The following is a 5,062-nucleotide window of genomic DNA, read 5'->3' on the forward strand; positions in this document are numbered from 1 at the left end:
CCTTCTTCCCTCCATTTCCCTGGCCGTGGGGGTGACGATGGCACCTAGGGATGACAGTTGCCACCTCTGTGTTATCCCAGTGGCTCTTTTCTCTCCTGAGTCTTCCAATATCTGTTGACCAATTCCTGTACTCAGTTCACTCTGTTAAAAGGGCTGGTGTATACTTCACTCTGTATAATCGGCTCCAGTTTCATCCATCTCATCAGAACTGATTCAAATGAATTCTTTTTAATGGCTGAGTAATACTCCATTGTGTATATGTACCACAGCTTTCTTATCCATTCATCTGCTGATGGACATCTAGGTTGTTTCCATGTACTGGCTATTATAAACAGTGCTGCGATGAACATTGGGGTACATGTGTCTCTTTCAATTCTGGTTTCCTCGGTGTGTATGCCCAGCAGTGGGATTGCTGGGTCATAAGGTAGTTCTATTTGCAATTTTTTAAGGAATCTCCACACTGTTCTCCATAGTTACAGTATACTAACACATATATATGGAATTTAGGAAGATGGCAATGACGACCCTGTATGCAAGACAGGGAAAGAGACACAGATGTGTACAACGGACTTTTGGACTCAGAGGGAGAGGGAGAGGGTGGGATGATTTGGGAGAATGACATTCTAACATGTATACTATCATGTGAATTGAATCGCCAGTCTATGTCTGACGCAGGATGCAGCATGCTTGGGGCTGGTGCATGGGGATGACCCAGAAAGATGTTATGGGAAGGGAGGTGGGAGGGGGGTTCATGTTTGGGAATGCATGTAAGAATTAAAGATTTTAAAATTTTAAAAATAAAAAACTAAAAAAAAAAAAAAGGGCTGGTGTAGTTTCTGTTTTAGGGACTGAATTAGATTGACGCAACACCCAGATGCCGCTGATTCCACGAATCCTTCAAGCACTCTCTTCCACTCAAGGCAGAACTGTAATGTTTCCCTAAAACTGAACTTGTCTCTTCCCTTTCTGGATCTGTCATCCACCCAATGTTTAATCTGGAATCTTTGACACCATCCTTGGTTACTTTCGCCTGCTCACCCATATGCACCACTGGTCAGAAAAGGCTCTTGTTCCACCTTGAGTCTGCCCCTTCAGCCCAGGTAGCCACGCTGGTGCTAACAGTCCTCCTGCCTTTTCTCTTGGCTCCTTGCAACTCACTGTCCACACAGAACCGAAAGTAACACTGCCAATATATAAACAGGGTTGTGACATTGCCTGGGTTACAGCTTCCTTACATGCACACCCTCTGTGACGGCCTTTAAGTTCTGCCAAGGCCATTTACCACCCTTCTTTTCTCCTGATTTCCTGCTGTGTTCCTGTTTTCTTCCTGCCTCAGGGCCTTAGTACTGCTGCCGCTCTATCTGGGATGTTTTTCTCTTCTGCTTGTCACATGGCTGGTTTCTTCCCTTTCTTAAGGAGATAGCTTTAAATTCACTTCTTGGGGAGCCCTTTACTAACCAAGTATCATAGACTGAATGTCTTATAATAACAGAAATTTACTTCTCACAGTTCTAGAGGCTGGAAGTCCAAGATCGGGGTACCAGCATAATCAGGTTCTGGTGAGGATCCTTCTTCTGTGGGTGTAGATGGTTGTCTTCTTGTTGTTCCCTCAAGTGATAGAAAGACAGTGAGTTAGTTCTCTGGCTTCATCTTATAAAGGCACTAACTCCATTCTTGAGGGTCCCATCCTCATGATCTAATTACCTCCCAAGGCTCCACCTCCAAACACCATTAGGGTTTCAACAGATGAATTTCGGAGAATGCAACATTCAGGCCATTTCACCCTCTTTTGAATTGATACCTCCCAGCTCCATGCTCCTTTCCTCCCTAGCACTTTTCATCATTTCTAGTCATCAGCATACTTATATCTTTGTCTTCCTCATCAGACTGTAAAATATGTGTGGCATGACCATGCCTGTTTAATTCCCCACTGTGTTCCTTGTACCTAGGTCTCATTACAGATGTGTTAAATGAATGAATGAGTTTAGAGTGAAAAGAAAAAGAAAAAAGAAAGAAGAGAAGTGCTAGAAAACTGCCATTTTCTTAGCTAGCAAATAGAGTAATATACTACAAAGTCTTTTCAAGTAAACACAGCCACTAATTATCTGTTCCTGAACTCAAACACTGTTCTCTAAAGAAAGACTGATAGGGATGTTGAAATATGCAGATATACAGTGAGATTATTGCTCAACATAGTGGTGTATATTTATGAATCTCTTGGTTACATTAGTAGCACACACATATATGTACTACCATGCACATGCAGAATTATAAATCACTGTACTTTATGGCTATAACTTATGAAATACTGTGCATCAAATATACTTCAATTAAAAAAGCTTTCCTCTTTAGAACAGACTTGTAGACACAGTGGGGGATGAAGAGGGTGGGACTTGAAAGAGTGCCACATTACTGTATGTGAAATAGATAGCTAGTGGGAAGGGGCTGTAGAGCACACGGAGCTCGCCCCAGTGCTCTGTGACAACCTACAGGAGTGGGTTGGGTTTGGGGGGTGGGAGGGGAGTTCAAAAGGGAGGAGACATGTGTGTACTTATGGTTGATTTACGTTGTAAGGCTGAAACCAGCACAACATTGTAAAGCAATCATTCTCCAATTTTAAGAAGAAACTAACAAAAACTTCCTCTTTAATAGCATTTTCTACTTTGTTTCATGCTTTCATGTTTATTACTCATTGGCATTTGACAACAGTCCTAAGAAGCAGGAAAAGGAACATTATTCTTATTTTATTAAAGATTAGCTGTAAAATACCTAAACAAACCACATCATCATATAGACAATAAAGCTGACATTCAGCTTTATAAGATGAGAGGGACTCAGGCATGGTGAGAGAGGAGCTCATTCAAGGTCACACGGCAGGTTAGGGAAGTGCTGGTTTTACACTAGATCCTTGCCTCCCTTTTTATACCACAGGAAGAGTCCTGGGAACCTGCACTCTGTGTAAACCATAACCCAGGGACCCAGTGATGCGCAAAGATTTCTGCACCATTAGGAGACTCCATCTTGCATTTGGGAGAATAGTTCAGCTACCAGCGAAGTGGGCTTCTCAGAGACTCCCACTGACTGTCTTGGTTGCTGAACGCAAATTTACATGTTCTCTAGAGAGGCAAGATGGGATGTTGAGGCTTATCTGATTCTGGTCATTCTTCTCGGCTCTGAGTAGGTGTGATCTTTGTAATACAAAATTGGTATCGTTCTATTTTTTTTTCATCTAATTTCATTTTAGTTTATCAGTAGTAAAATCCCTGCTGGCATGCCATTTAATTTGCTCCCTGTGCTAATGATGATTCTGAAGTCTTTTACAGAAATGATTATATGGTAATACCAAATCTGATGGTGGATTCAAGCCATCATTTATAGTAATAGGATCATGACGAAGCTCCCTGCGGTACTGCTTCTTCTAATACTGTTGGGGGCAGGGCAGGAATCAGCTGAGCTTCATCTGACATTATTAGAAGATCATCACCAGGGACTTCTCACAGGGAAAGGCCCTTTTCTGGCTCTGATATTGAGCCTCTGGGCTAAATTATGGGTTGCAAATACCATGGTCCTATGGGTGAAGCTAGGTTGGCTGGCCATATATGCCCATGGGACAGCTCATGAATAGGATGGGATTAGAGAAAGGGGAGACCGCTGACCACCTGTCCCTTTCCATGCCCCCTCCCACTTCTGTGTATAGACCCTCACAGTGCAATTTAACGTGCGGGGGGTGGGGTTCACAGGAGGCTCATTCTGTGCACCTGTCTTCCAACACTAGTTCCTCTGTCCCTGGTACTAATGTGAGCTTCACTAAATCAGTCATTGGAACAGAATAAATGAGATGCTGTCCCTGCCCTAGAGACTAGGGACCAATGAGTGCTTCTGAGCATCATGGACTGAAATAGATGACTCTGTGGGGGAGGGGGTGGGGAAGACGTGCTCTGTGTTTAGTGAGAACCCAGGGAAAAAAAGGAGGTATCATCCCAAATTAGACCACCTGGAGATTCAGCAAAGACTTCCTGAAGGAAGTGGTTGAGCTGGGGCCTATAAGACTGGTGCTGTCTTCTAACCAGCAATTGGGTGCAGTTCAGGAGAGGGTCATTCCAGGCATGGGTCCTTGTCAGGCAAGAAGCTCTGGAGGCTTCACGTTGTCTGAAGGGCCTGGCCAAGTTCAGTGAGGTTGGAGCTGACACATAACTCTGCCATTCTTTACTGCCTTACTTCAAAGAACTGTAGGGGGCCTTCCACCAGGCATTCTACTGCTCCTCCTTTGCTCTGGGGACCAGAAGGAGTGAAGAGAAGAGGGAGCACTCGCATTCTTTTGGTTCCGAGGCATGCCATAGGGTTAAAGTTATGGGAAGGCAAGTCCAGGCCCAATAATTAGGAAGTGCATTCTAACAATATTGGCTTTTTCATATTAAAACAGACTGACTCGGAAGGGAGTGATAGGCATATGTTCGTATGTGCCGTGTGCTTAGTCATGTCTGACTCTTTGTGACCCCATAGACTGTAGCCTGCCAGGCTCCTCTGTCCATGAAATTTTCCAGGCAAGAATACTGCAGTGGGTTGCCATTTCCTATTCCAGGGAATCTTCCCTACCCAAGATCAAATCTGTGTCTCCTACGTCTTCTGCCTCCCCATCCATCAGTGATTTGCCCAAACATTAGTTCTAGTAACTAGAACTACTTAGGCCAGGATCAGAATGCTCACCCAGGGACCTGACTTCAAAGAGAGTGACTTTTTTTGTTTTAACCAATGCTGCCTCCCACGAAACACTACAGAATTCTGAGCCTAGGGTTAGACCTGAGATAATAAAACATGCTGACTTGCTGACTGTTTTGTATCTTAGTTTCAATTTAATGAGCAAACAGCAGGCCAAGACATCAGGCATTTCCTTTTATTAGCTCTTAGTAGACTCCTGCTGAAATGGCTCAGAAGTCCAGGGAATATTGTCTACAACCTCACTGAAGAATGTGGTGAGAAAAATATTTTTACATATGTGTGTGTGTCTGTGTGTCTATTTTGTGTTGCATCTCTGAGGTTGCTGCCTGCTCTGCGGGGCTGC

This window comes from Ovis canadensis, chromosome 1 (assembly GCF_042477335.2).
Source record: "Ovis canadensis isolate MfBH-ARS-UI-01 breed Bighorn chromosome 1, ARS-UI_OviCan_v2, whole genome shotgun sequence".
In the NCBI taxonomy this organism is placed as follows: Eukaryota; Metazoa; Chordata; class Mammalia; order Artiodactyla; family Bovidae; genus Ovis; species Ovis canadensis.